The 21,655-nt window shown below is 43.9% G+C and overlaps 1 long non-coding RNA gene across 2 annotated transcripts in view; it reads right to left on the reverse strand.

Annotated features, from left to right (window-relative positions):
- Positions 1-21,655, reverse strand: part of LOC119374690 (uncharacterized) — a 90,413-nt gene that overhangs the window by 44,781 nt on the left and 23,977 nt on the right. For both annotated transcript variants that reach the window (XR_007414501.1, XR_007414502.1), the window contains exon 3: positions 3,902-3,943. This is a non-coding gene — a long non-coding RNA (uncharacterized LOC119374690). The remainder of the gene's footprint in view (positions 1-3,901; positions 3,944-21,655) is intronic.

Raw genomic sequence — 21,655 nt, forward strand, 5'->3', positions numbered from 1 at the left:
TTTGCCTGCCTGTTTGGTATAGAAAACGTTGTTTCTGCCGCATATTTGTGACTCGTAAAACGTTTGTTTTAGTGCCTAAAAATAAGCCTGAAGGGAGAGAGAACGAGAGCGCAGACCAATAAAGAAAGGGAGATAGAAAGAAAGCGAAATAATGATTGGAAAAAAGAAAAATATGTAGGGGGATGGATTCCTCCGCGAGGCTAAGTTCGAATCAGCGCACCGGCGCTTCGAAGGTGGGCGTCTTAATCACTCGGCTATCCAGGTACGCTAGCAGAGGTTGCAATATCCTTGTATGGTTTGGCATAGCAAAGTGGTGGGTAAGCAAAGTAAGCGTGAGGAGAACAGATGTGACAGTGAGGAGGATGGAAAGGAGGAGAAGAGAGAGTGGCGCGTAGCATCCCTATTGCAAAAAACAGCGCCGTCCCAGTACCCCCAGCGTGATACCAGTATCTTTTTTGTCACTGGGTCGCACTGGGAACACTGGTATACGCTAGGGTTCACTGGGACTCCAGTGAACGCACTGGGAAAGAGCTGGGTCGCACTGGTATCGGCACTGGCTTTGCTGCTGTGACGCTGGCGCTCATTGGGAAGCGCTGGAGACGCTGGAATTCTCACTGGCGTGTGCTGGCACATACTGGAGCCTACACTGTTTCTGCCAGTGCCGCGCGCTGCTTTCAGCATTGTGCGCGACGGAATGCTTTGGTATCATTCAATATCGAATGTTTGATTCGATGGTACCGCTAGATGCTATCCCAACGGATCCCAAACATCTGTCACAAATTCTAGCGTGGCAGAGAAAGACGATGAGATGCGCACTATTTTCATGATATACGTGATAAGTGAAATCACCGTCACTTGTAGTGTTTCCCTATCGAATGTGGAGAAAAGTATGTTAATAACCAAAAGCAGCCAACACTGATCATTTTGCTTTCTGGCACGCTTTTTTTTATTCATGCAGTGCCAATAACGTCTTTAATTTTTGCGGAGCACGTAGCGGCAATGAATACACATTTTGTGCATGCCGCGCATATATATAAATTTTGCATCCGTGATGTGTTGCGGTAATGACTTCATCTTGTAACTTTTATAAGTCTCAAGGCGTCCGTCTGAACATACAGAGCAAATCGTTACATCGCCGTGCAGTTGGCAAGAAGTAAATGAGCTCTGGCTTCGCGACCCCTCCCAACGGAGGCCAGAAAAATAGCCGTCGTTCAATATCGCCACACCGGAAACGCATCTCGGGCAATTCTTGCACTGCCACTTAGTTCAGCTATACGTTAGGTAACAGTTAACAAAGGTTTCCGAGGCCAAAATGCAGAAACTTCACCCATCGCAACTCATCTGCGCCGAGATCGGTCATACGTCAGAACACATACGTGTCAACTGGTACGCGTTAGTGAACTAACAAACCGGCATCTTTTTTCAACAAATTGCATTTGTTTTTCTTCAGCGGTTTTTTAGTTGTAATGATCGATAGAACTGCAAGTCAGAATACAGGCACGCCCGCTCCGCAGTAATATCGTCGCTTGCGCGAGAAAACTACTCAGTGTGAATTGATGTAGGCGCGTGTTTATCGAACGAGTCATCATAAAGTTTCTGTACATGTTCATCATTAGCAAGGGCGAGAAACGGCTATTAAAAATCGGCAGTAACAGCCGTCAAACTGTACCCTGCTCCTCGATTTGGTTGGTTGGTAACAACTTTATTGATGGTCCGGCAGAGCTTTCGCCGACTGGGCTTAATGTCTCCCACGTGGGGACGTCGAGGCCTTGCCTCACCGCCGCCTCGCGGGCCTGCTGGACAGCCCAAAGTTGGTCCATTTGATATTTTTCGGAGTTAAGACGGGAACTCTTAAAGAAACTTAGCACTCTTCCCATTTTGGCCATTTCATTGGTTGCCGGCAACCCTTTTTGTGTGTCTAAGAAAGAAGCAAGCTTGATTTGGAAAAGAAGATCGCATCTTCCTTGAATACGCGAAATCAAAATATGGCACCAGATGCTGTCTTACTGTATTGACTAGCCCTTTTACATCGGGGTCAACATGTTTCAGCGTGGCGCAGTGGTAGAGTGCTGGGCTGGGGTTTGAGAGGTGGCGAGTTCGAATCCTCGTGGTGGTTTCTTTTCTTTTTCTTAGGGGCTTTTCCTTTTTTTTTATTGCATTAATGCTTTCCATGTGACTTTCTTTACTAATATATTTATGTAGGGCACGTAGGAACCGCCGTTTTAACGCGGTAGAGCCGTTTTGCGCTCGAGTACCCAGCGCCTCCCAGTAAAACGCCGCTCCAGCAGCCAAGTATCCAGCGCGACGCTGGGCCCATAATCAGGCATGGCACTGGACGCTGGTACCCAGTGGCGCTGGGTTTTCCAATAGGGATAAAAAGAAAGAAAATTAGAAAAACAGAGAACAAACAGAGAGAATCAAAGAAGGAGAGAAAAAGAGATGGAAGGAAAGAAGACGCGAGAAAGAAGGCTACAGAAAGAGAGAGAGGAAGAGAAAGGGAAGAAAGAGAATGAAAGACAGAAATACTAATAAAGAAAACGAAATAGAGAGATAGGAAGGAATAAAGACGGAAATGGATATGAACAGAGACAAAGCGACATACAAGAAACAGAGAGAAGAGAGACAAAGAAAGAAAAAATATTTCAAAAGTTACTAAAATTGCAACAGCCCGGGCTACATAGGTGCCCACTGACACCGCTGCCTCTTTATTATTGCGCCTTTGCTGCAAGCAACGCTGAATTTTTTTTCTAATTTTACTGACACATTTTGTGACACTTTTAAATGTTTGGTGGGGCAGAAATTTCAGAGATACTTTTAACTGCAAATAGTGCATACCAAGCAATAAATTAGTTGTTCTCAACGTGCAGGAAGATGGCGCTGTATTTTTTGAGAGCAGGGAGCAGAAGTCTGCAGTTCGAGATATTGCCATAAGATGTTTGACATTTTCTGAAGACGCATGCCGCATCTTGCGTTCGTAAAATCCACTACACAAGGTGTAATCAAAACGCGCCATGCAGCGCCATCCATCGCGTGTCACCAGGCCGCGCGGCCGACACGAGACTACATGTGTGCAGAAGAGATCGAAGTTCGAACCAGCGGAATTCTGCACCATGTATTGTCGACAAATTGTTGTCGATTAGCCATGTCGAATAAGTGCAAACAGAACATAACCATTGTATTTTAAGGTCTGACCAAAATGATTCCTTCTTGAAAAATGTTGAACTAGAAAGGCTTTCTTCCAGCTGCACAAGAAACAAAATTCTTTCCTAATTATAAGAAAGAAGTGCTTACTAACGTTTTCAAATACACATATCGACACATATGGAATCAGCTGTCCATTTACGCAAAAGACTACTCATGCATTGCTGAGAAACAGTATGCAATGGGTCCTAGCTAGCTCGCGCATAGCTACTTTTAAGAATGTGCGCAACGACACACGAATATGCGACCATGGACGTTTTCTTAGTCGCTGCCTTTTGGATACAGAAAATACTTTTTGTCGATACCTAACTATTGATGAATAATTGAAAAATATTTAGTTGCGTATTTGCGAAATTTCAAACGTTGATTACATGCAGTGACTTCGAAAGCATCCTGAGCAATATATTCCGGATTTCTAGATTATTCATAATTACAGCGTACTTTATTTCATATTTATGGGGCTAAAAGGGAACGTTTAAATAGAGCGCTCGCTCTCTACACACCTTTCGCCACAAAAACATGTTCAATGTATAGGTAATCCAGTTTGGAATCATCGATAGCTGACACTTTTTTGAAGGTCCCATTCTCGTGGACTTTCGCAAATAAAAAAAACAGTGCAGCTCAACAATTCTGCATGTCCGCCTAAAAAGAGATGCTTCCGCACTCGAAGAAAGTGATACAAAAAAGCTTTCTACTGTACCTGTTTGAGCTCCAGATTTACTCGGTACACATCCTTTTATCTCTGCAAAATATAATTCACGCATTCCATTAGCGGGACACTCAGTGTTGCTTCCAAATTTGGAAAAGCCTAATATATTCAAAGAATTTTTCATCCGCCAACGCACTGTATATTTCAGAACTTACTGGTTCTTTGAGATTGCAATGCCGAGGAATGTCAAGTGCCTATGTTCAACAATTATCTTGTTCGTGCGCGCAGTGGAAAGGAGTTTCATGCCATGACTCATTCAGGCTCAATGCTGCCGCTGCAAGTTTCTTTGATAACATAGAATTCAGTTTCAGTTTCAGTTTATTCATTCAAAATACAGAATTCGTAGATAGTAGTATGCAGACGAGGGTCCCAAAGTCAAGCGACTGCAGTGGGACCCTCGGTTAACAATAACATTAAAAGGATTTATTATAACAGCATGTAAAATACGCAACACAAGTGAAAATAAACAGTGAACTTACAAAAAAAGAACAACAAATAAACAAAAAAGCATCCAGAATGCGACACAAGAACATATAATTAAGATATACAAGTAAACATAATCACACCATAAGAGAAAAACCTAAATTTGCAAAAACATTCCAATTGCATGCACGTTGACATAACAAATAATTGTCGTTGTGAACCTAGTTATGCAAGATGAAGTTTTTAAGTTCATGTTTGAATGCATGAAAAGATGATGATGATTTTAGTGTATAGGGCAGGTTATTCCACAATTTATTGACCGCGAAGGCGGACGTCATTTTGCCATAGTTGGTGTTACATTTAGGTAAAAGGAAGTTGTGACTGTGGGCGAATCTAGTGCTATTGGTGTTAGTGAGTAAACTAGGATCGATCAAATCAAACACAAGCTGTTTGTTAAGTTGTTTAAATAACATTATGATTAAGTGAAAATTAAACAAGCCAGACACAGTAAGAATAGAGTTAGCCTGAAGGAGTGGGGTGGCATTAGAATAAAATGAACTGTTCGTAATAATGCAAATGGCCTGATTCTGAATGTGCTGTACGGACGAAATATGAGTGTTATATGTATTTCCCCATGATGTAATGCATAGCTAATTTGACTACGTATGAAGGCAAAGTATAAAGACAATAAGGCTTCAACTGAAAAAAAAGGACGGGATTTGATGAGTGATCTTATACCAAATGCTGTTTTTTGTTTGACGTAAAGAATATGACTGGTGAACTTCAAATAAGGGTCTAATTTTTCGCCCAGAAAACACACACAGTTAGACGAAGGAATAAAATGATTGTCAATGGACACTTGTGGTATGAAAGGTAACATTTTTTGTGATGTTTTAAAAACCATGAACTGAGTTTTGGCCGGGTTTAAAATTAAATTGTTTAAGCGACACCATTCAATGATATTAGTCAGTTCCTTGTTCAGCATATTCATCAGAGTAGGTAATGATTTATGCGAAATGGAAATTGTCGTATCATCAGCGTAAAGAATAACTTTAGAATCATCAAGGCAGTCAGGCAAATCATTAATATAGATACAAAACAGTAAGGGTCCATGAATAGAACCCTGTGGGACCCCTTGATTAATTATTTTAACATTAGAACTAACGCCCCCGATGCAGACTGATTGTTCACAACCAAGAAGGTAATTTTTGATGAAGGTCAAGGACGGACCAGTGATACCCAATGATTCTAATTTGCTAAATAAAATATTATGACTAATGGTATCAAAGGCTTTCGTGAAATCAAGAAATACAGACCCTGCAAAATTACCGTTGTCGATAGACGATTTCAAGAAATCTGTTAATGATAGCAATGCTAAATTCGTAGAACTACCAGCACGAAAACCGAATTGACAAGGCTTTAGCAACTTAAATTTATTCAGGTACTTGTTAAGACGTTTCAAAAATAAGTTTTCAATAAGTTTGCTGATGCAAGACAAAATAGAAATAGGGCGATAGTTACGGACGCCTGTCGTATCACCTTTTTTGTGTACTGGGATTAACTTGGCTTTTTTCAGTGAGTTCGGAAATGTACCATGTTTAAAAATGACATTAATTATATTGCTTAAGACTTCTAAGATGTCTGGAGCAACAAGTTTTAAATGAAACGCCGATAGATTGTCTAGTCCAGCGCTACAGTTTTTTAGACTCAGGATTGTAGAATAGACTTCGTCAATGGTAACAGGAAAAAGAAAGAATAAATGGCTACAGCGGGTAAGGGTGTACGAGGATACTTTGGGCCTATCACTGTATATTTCATAAAAGTAATCACTAAAAGACTCTGCTATGTCAGAGGACTCAGTACAGATTTGCTGTTCATACCTAATTTTATCAATTATGTTACTAACCTGAGGTCTGTTTAAAAAGTCATTGAAAAGTTTCCATTTTTTCTTTGGGTCATTTTTTGCTTTACAGAGTTCTTTTTCATAATAAAGTCGTTTTGATTGTTTCAGCAGTTTATTCAACACTTTACTATATTTTTTATACCTAAGTCTGAAATTCACATTAAATGGCTGTTTTTTAGTTTTCTTGTAGAGATTATCTTTTTTCCGCATACTAGTTAGCAAGCCTTGCGTTAACCAGGGATTACGGTGGAACCTATATATTTTCTTACATTTAACAGTTTTAGTGTTTGCATGCATAGCTTTAAGAAATAGCGAGCAGAAGTTGCCAAGTGCTTTTTCCGGATTTTCCAAGGTGCCAATGGAAGACCACTCAGTGCCTTGAATTGCTTTGATAAAGTTTACCTGATCGAAGGTTGAAGTGAAATGGCACGTGTTAAGGCGAGGTAGATCTGCGGCGAAAGTTACAAAGACAGGATGATGATCAGTGATGCACACGTCAATGACTCCTGCGCTTGGGGTTGGTGAAAAATTGCTTAATACGTGGTCAATGAGAGTGTTCCCGTGGTTGAAAATTGAGTAGGGGGTGAAATTAAGGATTCAAGCCAGAAGCCAAGAAAGCAATCACTATATGCTATGGTGCTGTTGTTACCTGTATCCATTAGGTTAATGTTGATATCACCAACCAACACAACTTGCTTATTTTCTGCAGTGATAATGTCGAGTACAGCAGCTAAATTGTGCAGAAAATGCGGTATAGACGAAGATGGGGAACGGTGAATGCATGCAATGATCACTTTATTTAGATTAACAGAGGAGGGGAAGGCAGCCTCGATCCATACAGATTCACGAACGTACACATTGCCACGAACGTAAAAGACTGAATAACAACGTTCAGTTTTACCGATTTCCATAGTTGTCGTACGAAGAAGAGAGGCGAGAGCGCTGGATATGGGATGCTGCGAGCGTGTTCGGTAAGCGAAGTATGCGCGTTCTCCACAGCCGGTCGCATGAGAAGGTGTGATAAAGTGGCTGTGCTGTTTTGCGTAGCCCTGATGGAGAACCATGGTAACCTTGACTATGAAGCTCAGCAGAGGCTCTGACCGCGGCGCTTGTCGTGTAACACGAAGTGGGCAGCTAGAGGCAGTCTGAAGACGCGTGATACGCACACCGCGACGAGTTGGTCGTAACAACACATCATCGCGGACGTACGTTTTGAAGGCTCGGAGTTCTGGTTCTAACTAGCTAACACGGGCGTCATACAAATAAATCGCAGAATGTTGGTCGTGACCACCTACAGGTTTGTTTCGCCCGTGCCCTCTGCGGTTGCCGTAGCTATCTCGGAGGCCACGGTTTTGCCTTTGGTTGTACCCCGCGAAAGTGGACGCACGTATCCCCATTTGCAGTACACACAAACGGAAGACGACCATCAAGAGACCATTTGAGGATGCGTAATAAAACAGTCCAATGCACAGGAAGCGAGAGATGAATTAACGGAGAATGCAACTGCAAAGGCGAAATTCGCCGGGCCCATTCGTCCCTGATGAACGGAGTTTTGTACCACTGATCGTAAGATGCATAGCTAAGTAAATTGATCGTGTATGTAATTTATCGCTGTGGCATTACGTATATACCCGATTTTAACGCATTTAGGCGCCAGAGAACGGATGTCGGAGGGCTTGCCTCGAATTCGATGTCGTGTGATGCTCGCTTGTACTTGCGAGTTGCAGCGCGCGGGAATAACTAAAACTTACTTTGCATTGTACTCGCAGTTCGCTTTGATCAGTTTCCTTTGTTTCTAAAGCGTGGATTGGCGGAAGGAGCTTTCCAGGTCCTTGATTTTCAGGAAACGGCGCCTCGACACCAACGAAAGAGGAGGGATATATTGTGGCCTATGCACATTCGCTTGCGGACGGCTCTCTTTGCACTACCCAGTTAGTGCCAGGGCTGCGATAAGGGCGCTGGTGGCGGTGTTTTTCGCAGCGCCGCCTGGGCAGAGTCTGACGTCTATGTGGCCGAGCCGCCGTAGCGACCCGAATCACGGTGACAATATTCAGAGTTAAACGATCGAAATCCGTACAGATTGCCATCACAAGATCCTAGCCATGTTTCAGTGATACATACAAATGAAAAGGAACGAGAGAGTGAGTCAGTGAATGCAATAATGTGATCGTAATTTTTTGGCAAACTACGCGCATTGATGTGCAGCAATGAACAAGTAGAATTAGCAAGCAGGGATTTAGTTTCCTCGAAAGTAAGCAACCACATGGTGATACACGACGAAGGCTATGAGGTGGGAAAAACGAACCGAAGTTGTCAACGTCACGTGAATAAGCTGAGATCAGACTCCGTATTAATCCAAAAGACCCTGCCGTCGTCTGACTTGCGGGCCTTGATATGACAATTCTCTGTCCAGAGGAACCGCCATTTCTTCTCCTTTTTTATAACAAGCGCTTCGCTAAACAGCTTTTTATTGGCAATGGTAAGGTGTTCATTGACAAAAACTGGATTGTCATTAGTTCCGGATAGTCCTAAATGGGAAGCGCGCAGTCGCGTCTTACGCGCTTTGCGAAGGAATTCATTTTTCTTTTCGCGTGAACAAAAGCGCGCGATAATGCACTTGTCAGTTGTTTTACTGGCCACGCGATGAACTGCATCAATATCTGTCGATGAAATAGGACATTCAATCACTTGTCCAATGGTTTTCAAAAGAAATGCGCAGTCCTCGCCTTGTGTACATGGAACACCTTTGATTTCAATGTTATTGAGCCTACTGTATTGCTCCATATCTGCAATCTTTTTGGTTAACTCGTCATTTTCTGCCCTCAGTGCTTTGTTTGACTGCACCAGCTCGTCTACAGATTTGCGCGCTGAATCATATTGGTCACTGATGAAACGTACGCTCACAGCAAGTGCAGAAAGATTGCCTAGCCCCTGATCTTCTAACTTTTTCGATATTTTAGACACAAGATCATCAATAAAATTGTCAAGCTTAGCATGAAGCAGCGACTCAAGGTGCTCGATTTTCTTAGCAAGTTTGGTGATAGTAGGCATGGTGTGCAAGCAAAACCAGAAGGCAACACTTATGAGCAGCAGCCGCAGGTGAGTAGGCAACATGAGCTAGAGTACTAGTACAAGAACCAACCTGTAGCGGAGAGAACAGATTCTTAGAAGACGTCCGATTCCTACGGCCGCTGCCCAAAAAGTGGTCCGGGTGCGTTGGTGACTTCCTTATATAACCTCCGATGAGGCCAGCGCAGGCGCAGGGGTGACCACGTGCCGTAGCGCTCCTCGTGTGAATCACAGATCGCTAAAGCTCGTACAAGACGGTGATAGCGAGTCGACGTTGATCCTCCAGTAGCCACGTAGCGCAGGCGCCGAGAGCCACGCAGCGTAGGCGCAGTCAGGCACAGGAGTTTGGCTCGTGTTAACACGAGCGTAGTTGCACACGAGTGAATGCTGCTCGGCTGGAACACCTGGACTGCGCCGGTCTGTAGCGGAGAGAACAGATTCTTAGAAGACGTCCGATTCCTACGGCCGCTGCCCAAAAAGTGGTCCGGGTGCGTTGGTGACTTTCAAGATCGTTATTCTATAGCTGCTTTCCAATCATTCACTGGGTAACTATTAGAACGACATTGTCCATAAGGCACAGGGAACTGATCAGAATCAAGGTTTTAGCACACGGCTTGCACACGTGGGTCAGCGCCTCTAAAACTCCCAGTTTGTTTCCCAGATCGAAATTCGGGAGCATCCTCGTGCCACAGAGCATCGGTGAAGCGCGGACTGTCTCATCTGAATGCTGATAACATCCTGAGTGCTTCTTTTTGGGCAAATGAAGCTCCGTCGAGATCAGAAGCGCGCGGATCACGTCGTCCCTGCCAGCAGGAGCAGTACCTACGTGTGGGCATAGCTAGTGTTCTAAAGCCAGCAAGTGGTTCACAAAATATAATACGGACGAAGAAAAGAAATAAGTATTCTCAAATCAGCGGGCAAAAAATAGTCAGACTTCATTGACAAGTAAAACTGGGTGTACTGAGAGGCTGGAAGATAATAATAATAATAATAATAATAATAATAATAATAATAATAATAATAATAATAATAATAATAATAATAATCAATCATTTATTGATTTATTTAACGTGCCCAGGAACAACCGTGAGGTCTTTGTGCAGGCGCACGCAAAAAAATCAATAAAAATAAACAATGCAATACAGACAGTCTTCAGAAATAAAAAGAGCAAAAACACGTAGACAAAGAGAAATGAACACAAAAGGGGAGGAGTAAAATAAGACAATATGAGAAATATTGAAGGGGAATAAAAAATGAGATTGCACATATACAACTATGCGGAAAGACGGAGACGGAGAAGGGAAGACTTTGTACATTGTGCCATACTATGTCAAAATAGTGCAAAGGTCGGATAAAAACAATGATTATGGACTATGAAAAACGCCAAGATCAAGAAAATTAATATTTTAAAGACTTTGTATTCTGTGAACGGTAGAGTGTTGGAAGAAGCAGGCGGGTACATGAAACGGTCTGTTCTCTGTAGTTAACTTACGCGGAATTCGAAAATTAACACAGTTGAGAAGTACAGGGCAGGATATGATACCGTGGACAGCTTGTAAAGAAATAAGAGATCAGAACGATTTCGTCGGCAGTGAAGTGATGGCAGTGATAATGATTCAGCAGAATTTGAACGAGATCCAGCGTCATTTTTAGCAAAGCGATGGTTATATATGCTGAGGAATTTTTTCTGGACTCGTTCAATAGTGTTACCGCTGGATTAAGCAATGCCATTCCATATCATGGACGCATACTTAAGTTGCGGAAGACATATTGCTGTGTACAACTTGTGTAGGGCCATGGGAGACCGGAATTCTCGAGATATTCTACAAACACATCCGAGAGAACGAAGGCCCCGCATAGGAGCACGCTTAACGTGAGAAGAAAAGTTTACGCGCTGTCAACACTAAGATCACTGATTTCATAAACCTTGCATAAGGGCACAGAATTGACCGAGTATTGAAATGACACGCTAGATGTTTTGCGAGTAATAGACATGGATTCTGTCTTTGAGGTATTTAGAAAAAGGTTCTTGCCGTTGCACCATTCGGAAAAAGAACACAAATCTGACTGCAGCAAGCGACAGTCGTTAACCGAATGAATTTCCTTAAATATTTTGATGTGATCGGCATACAAGAGGAAAGAAGAATTACGAATGGCAAAAGAAACATCATTAACGTAAATTAAAAATAGGAGAGGGCCTAATACCGACGCTTGAGGGACCCCACTAGTCACTTTATACAAAGAAGATGTTTGGCCATTTACGGCTACATAACAGTACCTATTGAGCAGATAGCTCTGCAGGAGATTCACAACCGACAAGTCAACATCAAAGTGCACCAGTTTAACCATAATCAGTGTGTGGCTGACTACGTCAAAAGCCTTGCTCAGGTCACAGGAAATTACGTCAACCTGTCCTCCCTCAGAAATAGATGTGGAGATCTGCGTCATGAAACTGGCAAGATTTGTAGTAGTTGAGCGGCCAGCGAGAAACCCATGTTGATTAGGAATCAATGAGTATTTCACACTAAAAGATAATATGTTGTGAAGGGCCAGCTCGAAGATCTTTGATGTGGCACATAGAGAAATCGGGCGATAATTAGAAACATCTCTCTTAGAGCCCGACTTATATACTGGGAAAACACGATAAGTTTTCCACATGCTAGGAAATGTGGAAGTGTCCAGACAATTATTAAATATCGTAGTCAGTACTGGGACAAATATACTACCATAAGCTTTTAGTGTGGCGAAGGGGATGCCATCTGGGCCACATGATAAGGATGGTTTTAAGCGCTTAATGCATTCGCTGTTAAGATTTTCATCCAGCGACACAGCACTGGATGAGCAAACTGCCTTGGGCTGTTGTCTGATATCAGTGCTAGAGTCTGAGGCCTTATAAACGGATGAGAAATGTGTGGCTAAACAGTCAGCGACGGCATGCACTTCTACCCCATTTGAGTCTAGTAGTCTGAAGGACTCTCCGCTTTTGCTAGACCTTTTACGTACATACTTCTAAAACTCAGCCGGCCTGTCAGAGCTACTTTTTTCTAAGAATTCAATGCACGAACTATGATCCTGTTTATATAGGCGTTTAGAGAGAGTTCGAAAAAAGCTGAACTCTTCCTTCCACTCGCTGGATGGAGAACATTTAGATTTCCTGTGTGCGTGATCTTTATGCTTCAGTGCACTCCTAAGTTCAGATGAGAACCAGTGGAGATCTTTACGTTGTTTAGGTGTATACTGGGGAATAAAATTAAGCATGCTGCTCAGTGCAATCTCCGTAAACCGATCAACCTGGTCATCAACATTAGGTTTGTCAGTAACCTGTGACCACTCAACGGTAGACAAGTGATGATAGAGGCCCGTGTAATCACCTCGCTTGAACGCAAATCTTGGAGATTTGTTTACGTAACGGCTGTAGCTCGTTGTTTATAATCTTACGTTAAGTGGTGGGTGGAATTTGTCCGGACGTACAAGAGAGATGTTCGAGCGGGAAACATCAAGGGGTTGATCGTTTGACACACACAGGTCTAAGACGTTGCCACTGGAACTGACGACTGAATTATGTTGCAGTAGGGAATTAAACGCCAGAAAGTCGAAGAGCAGGCTGCGCTTTATCTCTGTCAAATGATTGTAATGAGAAAAGGTAAGCGTGCTCCAGTCATTTCCAGGTGCACTGAAATCCCCAAGAACAATAATTAGGTGCCCACTGTGAGAAGGTATCACAAGTTCAATAGAAAATATCACATCGTGAAACGAGGCAGGGGAAATGCTGGGCGGTAAATAGAAGCATCCAATCACCAATTTCTCACGGTGCTCAAGGTTGATTTCTAGCCAGATCCATTCTTCGATAGTTTCTAGGTATTTACTTCTAACGGGTTTCAATGAATTGTCGACGGCAATCAGCACGCCACCGCCTTTCTGTTTGGTTTCACTGAAACCTCCGTCGCGGCGGAAGGTGGTGTAGGTCGGGGGAAAAAAGTCCGATGAGGGAATTTCAGTGCCGAGGCAGGTTTCAGAAATAGCAATAATAGGAAAAAAAGACGAAAGAACATTAGATAAAAACTCGAGTGTGTTGGTACGCAGACCCCGAGCATTTTGGTAGAATATGTCTACGTTACACGGCACTTTCGATTCCGGGCACTAGCTCAGAGGGATGAAGCATGTCATTGCGCAGCTCCCCACGAAATGGCTTGAAGGGGCATCCGAGGGGCCACATCGAAGGGTCATTCAGGCGTTGTAGCGTTTCCTCGTCAACTTCGATATAGAATGAAGAATATGACTGGAATTTTGTTTGAAGTCGCCGGCAGGAAATGGGAGACATATCCAATGTAGTAATATGTTTTTGATGTCAGCAGCAGTGGTGTCCGGGCTCAGCTTCGTAACAAAAATGGCCTTTGGCCGTTGTGGCCGTTGTGGCCACTGAGCTACAGATCTAGTGGATGTCTTCAATGCTCCAAACGAGACGGGTTTCTTCTTTCTTACACCCTCAGTTACCGCTGCAGAAGAGGCTGTCGCAGGCATCACATTGACACGCTCGGACGTGTCTACGTCACCTGGTGGCGAATTCGAAAATGAAAAAATTTTGGACAGAGGTTGTTCAGAGTACGCAGGTTGCTTGGAGGTCACAGATCGGCCAACGGTCACCTGCTCTGGAGGGATCACAGGTGCCTTCACCGACACGGCGGCCGTGCGGCGCGTCAGCACCTCACGCAGGAAGCGGACCTCTGCACGAAGGGAGGCGACCACACGGGCTTGTTGTTCAACACCGCGGGAATGATCCTTACGGAGGCGCTCGTTTTCTTCGCGTAGTTGGGATACCTCGTCGCTGAGGAACGAGATTCCCTCCAACGCGTCGAGGAGGATGTGGCGCAGCCCGGCGAGATCACCACCCGGAGGGGCAATAATAATAATAATAATAATAATAATAATAATAATAATAATAATAATAATAATAATAATAATAATAATAATAATAATAATAATAATAATAATATAATAATAAATTACCTTACCTGGTACAAGGCTGAATCACAACAGTGCAGGTGGAAACCTAGCTGGTCTTGGCTACATTAGGCTTTACCCTCTCAGTTCTCTTTCCGAATCCTTGGTCTATTATACTATGCCTGACTTTGCTTGCTTTCTTGTATCGTTTTTGTCCTTACTTCTTTCTATCTCTTTCTCTCTCTGCCTACTTCTTGCTCTGTCTTTGTTTCTCTACGTTGCTTTCTTGTCGCTCGGCATTTCGTTCTCTCTATTTCTATAGGCTCCCCAAGCATCGCTTAGTGGCGCTGCTGCTCTTGACAGGCAGCGCTATTTCTGGAATAAAAATACACACTGGGTGCCAGCAACGAGCGTTTTTCCTTCTCTCCAATGCGCTGCCGCTTGCTTCCGTGCACGTGCAGAGCTCTTGCGGTGAACTTGCGGCGTCTCACTATGTACCGCTTGTAGTACGGCTTGAAAAGTATCTTCAAGCTTGACTGGCACTTCCAAAAAGCGAACTTGATGAAAGGAGAAAGGCTCGTCAATCACGTTTACGGTGCAGAACAGACGATCGACGACAACGACGCCCGACTCAAAGCGAAATGCATTTCCCGAGTCGCGATTACACCGTGTAGGACGTGTACCTCGAGGTAAGTCTCATTCTGTCATGGTGAAAATAAATAATGGCGACATGCACTCCGAAATGAAGCCGAACACGCTATCGATGTTTTGCGGTGCGGACCACGAATTATATGATTGTTGTTTTGATATGGGATGCTTGCCGTAGCAGGCGTGCACTTTCGTGAACAAATGTTTGCAGCGTTCGAAAAAAAGAAATTATATGGCCATGGCACTGTTTCGTGAGAAGGTTAGAGTCAAGTCATCCGTGCCGCTGGAGAATAACCCGCTGCTTAAGACGCGAGGCAGCTAGCTGACCTTTAATCTCTGTGAAGCAAGATGAACTGCTCGCCTCGTTTTATCGGCTCTCGCGTCATGCTTTCAGTCTCTTTTTATGCGGATATCGACTCATAGCAAACCTGAAAACCTGTAGAACGATGTCAAAGCTTGCTTAAAATGCACAGACGTCCGTTCCGGTGTCATAAAGCAGCCTTCCCGACGCGTGAATTGCAGGCGCCGAAATTGTGACAATGTTCCGAGTTCAGTTGAATTTAACCAACTGCGCAACGCTTGGTATAACGCGAGTGTGAACGTTCAAGAACGACGGGTAGGTCTCACGAACACTAGGAATCAAAACACAATGTTCTTTCACCTACAGCCGTAACTGGACTTTCACAATGCGAGAAGAGAGCGAGTAGGGAAAGGCGGGGCAAAATGAGACGCGGGGCATGACGTGACATTTTGAGCTTGCCGCCCTCTATAGCTAATACAAAAAATGCCTTTTCTTTGTTTCTACGTTTCGGCGATAGGTGCCAGTACTTTTTGACGTTTTTTGTGTAAAAGTTGATGATTGCTAACAGCGTTCGGCGGGAAAAATTGCGCGGCTGATGCCGGTGTGTTCGTGACATGCCAAAAAGGGGCGAAATTCTGCTCGGCCAAATTATCGGATGCGTGCATGAAGCTACTCCGGCATCTGTACAACAACGTAGGTATATATGTTACTTTATACTACAAGCTACATACCACCAAAAGTTTAGTTCATTTGGTACCGTGGGACAAATGGCAAATCGTTTTGAATTCGGCCATGCGAGAGGGGCTAAACTCGGCAAAAAGTCATTGAATTGCCTTAGAGAGTGTCTTATTAAGTGAACCACTTATTTATGATCATTATATATAATAATTTCTTATTAAGGATGGTGCGGACGTTCAAGAAAACATCATCTAGAGTTTCCTGGGCAAAGCACATGAACAAAGCACTGAATGCTTTTCAGGAGTTTCGGAGCAATACAGCGCTGGGTTTTGTATCGATTCAATGCTTGGAGTGCAAAGATTGGGCGCATAAAGACTGCGTGTCGGCCTACTAGTCAATTTGAAGTGCTTCTACTGCAAGAACTGAAAGGATAAAATTTTTCACATTGTCTCATTCTGCCTCACGCAGCGTCTCGTTTTTCGCCGAAGGTTGGGGCAAAATGAGACATGTGGTGCATATTTTGTTTCTTTGTAAAATAATATTTTGAACAGTCGCAGCGTTGCCATATTTATGTAGCACATACCTTGTAATCAAAAGAAAGTTCGTGTGTTGACGTTTTATAGTAATGAGTGAAGTAAAAAAATATTCACTATTTATCATATCTTTGTCGCATTTTGTCCCGACTTACCCTAATCATTACTGTAGTGGCTGCGTGCATGCGCCGGGTTGCGTACAGATTCATGTAGTCGAAACGAATGAAAGCTATGAACTCAGACAGCCAAAATAGAAGGCGAGACAGCGCTGTCAGCTATCCAAGCTTGCCGCTTTTATTCTCGTGCGACATGCACGAGAATCGATACAGTTTCACACGTGAATCGTGTGCCTTGGTGTTGTCTGTAATGTTGCGGCAGGCCACGGCACAGCAATACTTCGGACCTCGCTTGCGCTTCCGCGGGGTCGCTTCTGCCAACGTACAAATGCAGCTTCGCACTGCAAGCCTCTCGGTTCAGCGTGCCAAGCTGTCTGCACGGCGCCCCAGTCCCCCGCACCGACTGAGAACGCTCGCGTGTTCCCGCTGCCGCCAAACAGGCTGAGCCGGCCGCGCATGCACCCAGTTGCACCAGAGATTCTCTCCAGAGCCGCAGTGCGGCGCTGTCCTCGCGCTGCAAACTTGAGCTTGGGTTCCCTATTGCTATCCTGTGCTATACTTTAATCTAGCCTCCTCCTCACCATCACTTCCATTTCCCACCCACTATGCTAAACAAGGCTATTCTAAGCTCTGCTAGTGTGCCTGAATAACCGAGTGGTTATGACGCTCGCCTTCGGATCGTGGGTGCATGGGTTCGAATCTCTCCTCGCAAAGAATTCTTTTCGACAAAGCTTACTCTCTCTATCTTTCTTGCTTTCATTCTCTTTCTCCGTTCACGTTCTCTCGCTCATAGGACTTACTGCGTCACATGCTAGACAAACCGGCGCACGTGTCACCGGTGGTGTGTCGCCGGAGGCCATTACTTATCCTCCGTAAGTATTATCCGTAAGCATTACCTAATACTAGCACGTAACGAGTTCCATAGAAAAGCGTTTCCCAAAGTACCAAAGGCCGTGTATCACCGCAATAGGAATCTTAAGAGCATGTTAGTGCATGCGAAAGTAAACCGCCATTCAACTGCACACATAACGCCTTGTGCTGCAAGACTTGTAAACACGTTCAAGATGACGTTATAGTTAAAAGCACCGGAAGTGATTACGTCCATCATATAAAATCAGTGTTGTAGGCGTTACCGAAAAAAAGTAACTAAATACGTTACTCATTACGCTAACAAAAAAGGAACGCGTTACCGCCCTACGTTACCTCTTAAAAAAGGTAACGCGTTACCGTTACAGTTACCCTAAAAAAGTAACGGACGTTACTTCTGCCGGTACTCTATGGTCAGAAATTTTATTCACCGCATTTTTACTGTTGGAACCCCAAATAACAGTTTTACAAAGCTGATATTTGTAATTCACAAAAAATTTCTATCACAAATTACAATTTTTGCGCGAAGTACCGATTTAACGAGAATAGGTTGCACAAATACGTACCATGGCAACAGTAGCGTAGCCAGAAATGTTTTTCGGGGGATGGGGCTGGGGGCGTTAAGCCATACTTTATGTATGGTTGTGTGTGCGTTTGTATGCGTGCCTGTACATATATACATATGACAAATTGAAAGATTTCGGGGGGAGGTGGCGAGGAGGGTTGAACCCCCCCCCCTGTGCTTGGCAATAGTGACCTAAAGTCGCCTGCGCAGTTACATGTGAAGGCTGTTAACTCTGTGGCACATGGTAAACACATTTTCTCAGTGTGACGTTAAACACAAAATGAGATTTTATCGTCAACGCTCTCTTTAAAGCAAACATCACACCTCCCAACAAATTTACAGTAATTCTGACAGTCCGCTTCTACTAACAAGACAGATGATCAAATAGCAATAAAGAAATGCTTAAACGGCTTAGTTTGGGGGGAAAACGATTTTAAATATGTATACTTTAAAATATGTATACTTTACGAAACTTTAAAATATGCATACTTGCCTCAAAAATTGCGAGCGTTTATGCGAAGGTGTTCAAGGTCAGCCTCGTTCGCTGAAAAATTGGGTAACTATAGAAACGTGTACCCGCAATTGCCGATAGAAAGAAGCAAGTTTCATTTTGAAAACAATGTTAAAAACCATGGCTAGATTATTGCCAGGAGAATTTTCTAATAACTACAGCTTCTTGTACAAATAAAGCAACAGCTGCATTTCAAAGCTGTCATCGGACAGAGTGCCTCTCTTCTGAGTGAATACGTCCGCACCTACAATAAATAGGCACTCGAAGGCACTAGAACGCTTGATGAATGAAAATAGCGCGAAAAAATGTAGGACGAGACGAAGAAGGCTATACAGCACAAGCGCATGTGCTGTGGCCTTCTTCGTCTTGTCATACGTTTTTTTGCGCCATTTTCATTCATCATGAAGTACCAACTCTACCAACACTCTATTCTTAACGCCTGGCGGGCCGGCATCAGTACGCCGCTGCGACAAAAGAACGTCGGGGCGAGCTCTACAATAGTGGCGCCTATGAGACGAGGGAATTTTGTGTAAAACTTCCGGGATAATTGAAAAAAGAAGTAACGAGTAACGTGACACCTCACGTTACCGAAAAATGTTAACGTAAGTACGTTACTCGTTACAGTTCTTAAATAGTAACGAGTACGTTACTAAGTTACCGAAAAAAGTAACGCGTTACCGGTAACGCCGTTACTCGTAACGCGTTACCGCCAACACTGTATAAAATCTAGTTTTACCTGCACTAGTGTAAACGTAATCTGCATGATCGAATGTTTATATTGTCAAAAACGGTGCATTGGCAAAATGGGACAGCCTGTTAATGTCAGAATAAATGGTCATTGCGCGGAAACGGCGAAGAAGTTATCCAAAGCAGTGGCGCAGGACTTTAATGTAGCAGGTCACAACTTCAACGATCTCAAACTTTATATAATTTAGTCAAACTTCCGGTCTTGAAGAGACAGGAAATCTACAGAGTCATACCTTATTCACAAGTTCAATACACTCCAGCCAGCAGGTAATAACGTTTCTAAGGGGGCTTCTGAATCCATTCGGTACAGTACATACACAACGGAAGCCAATGAGTGTTAAGCCCTTCTTCTAGGAATTTCCATCCTACTATTGTTACGTGCCATTGCTTCCACTGACAATCATTATTTACTGAAACGTATACCACCCCACCCTCGGTTTTTTTCTTCTTTTTCCCCTTTCTTATCACTCACCCAGTTCGTGATGGCGGCCCTTCCCCTCCCCCCTTGACACCTCTACTTTGACCGCTGACCTCCTCTTCTCCCTTCTGGTGGAAGGGCACGAAGCATATACACACGAGAGCTAAGGAAATGAGTTCCATCCTTGAAGAAGACAAGTCCACTTGTTGAAACGATGGCTCGAGGACCGATCCCCTGTTTATTGATTTTTTCATCGCAAGTTTCCATGTTCCCCTTCTTGCCGTGTTTTTTTTTGGACTCGCTCTCACTATGTTGTTTGTGCATTCATGTTTATTGCATACTTAATTCTTGCGCGCTACGTGCGTGAACACCGTTGCAATACGGAAAAGATCGTGGCGGCTTGGCCAAGCCTGCCAGTCATGATGTGCTTACGCTCTTGCGTACTTCCACAAGTCCATGAAACAAGTCTCTATGTATACAATCTGTCCTACAACCTGCGTGCGCCACCTTGGCAGTGAATGCAAGGTTCGTACGCGCTAGCTCCGAGTCCTTTTAGGCGAGCTCAACTACGACAAACGTTCTTAGTCTTCGGAAGTGTAAATATGAGCGCTGAAACTAGTCGAGCTTGTACATGATGTCTTCCAGAGCAAAATATGTCGTTTCGCGAGCCGGATACAGACGAGCCAGGTAAGCGATGAAGGAATTAGCATGCGCGAGTGAGTTTATCGCTACAGCTGCTGCTGAGATATTTGCTGTCTGTATATTTTAAACGGATCTTACGGAAATTGTTGTGCCTAAGTTACCGCACATATTTGATTCGAAAAAGCTGCCTGGCAAGGTACGATACAGCGACCTGTGGTACGCACCGCTACTAAACATATACTAACAACTCGATGTCTTTAGAGCATCCTGCATGGCATGAGCATTTCAATTCTGCAATTCGTTTATCGTCAGTGAACTTCATGCACACTTTTTGTATGTTTGTCGAAAAAGCTGCCTGGCAAGGTACGATACAGCGACCTGTGGTACGCACCGCTACTAAACATATACTAACAACTCGAGGTCTTTAGAGCATCCTGCATGGCATGAGCATTTCAATTCTGCAATTCGTTTATCGTCAGTGAACTTCATGCACACTTTTTGTATGTTTGTTAAGGCAGGAAGACTGGAGCAGAAATAGCGCTGACCTGCACGCCATCGCCAGAGCAGCCCGTATAAGAGACAACACTGAAATCAGTAATGTAGCCCACCGCAACAACTTTGTCACCATCGACGATAAACATGACACATTCCCTAACGTAAGTCAGAATTGTGCTCGTAGACAATGGTACTGTGACAGAAATTACAAGTGTTAGTGTCACAGCACGTTGAAAAGCGACAACCGTGTGTGGGGCAGGCGATTTTACAAATGCTTTTAGCATCGCTACTCAAAAAAAGCGACTGAAGGAAAGAGTGAGTTTATTCAACGACGGCCAAATCGTCCCCGTGAACTTCCATCGTGAATTCTCGAAAAACAAACACAACACACACCTGCTTGAGCGGCGACGGGTCACCGCTATCCACACTTTGTGTCCGTCCGTGCGGCGCTCGGTGCGGACTCTGTTCGATCTCACGGTAAATCTTGCAGCCTCACGATCTCACAGCCTCCCGTCGACGATACTGGCGCTCTCGCTCGAGCACGTGTTCTAGTTGAGCAGTAGCAATGGCGGGAAAGGACGTGCGGCAGACACTGCTCCATCCGCCACTCATACAGTTTACACCCTATTCACGCTCGAGTCGCGCTTCCCTGTTTTTAGGGTACAGCTACCACTGCTCCCGCCACCTAGATTTACTGTATAAATTACCTTTAAGTAGCCGAGTTGCGCATCTGTTTTCCAAACGCCGCTAGCAACCATGCATTGCGGAGAAACGGACGCTCGGACCAATTGTTATATTTCTCAACGCCGCTGCTGGAGCGAACTGTATTGACACTAGTCATCGAGAGTCATGATTATCGACTGTCTTCGACACGCCAGATATGTCAAT

The sequence above is a fragment of the Rhipicephalus sanguineus genome, chromosome 11 (genome assembly GCF_013339695.2).
Source record: "Rhipicephalus sanguineus isolate Rsan-2018 chromosome 11, BIME_Rsan_1.4, whole genome shotgun sequence".
NCBI classification, from domain to species: domain Eukaryota; kingdom Metazoa; phylum Arthropoda; class Arachnida; order Ixodida; family Ixodidae; genus Rhipicephalus; species Rhipicephalus sanguineus.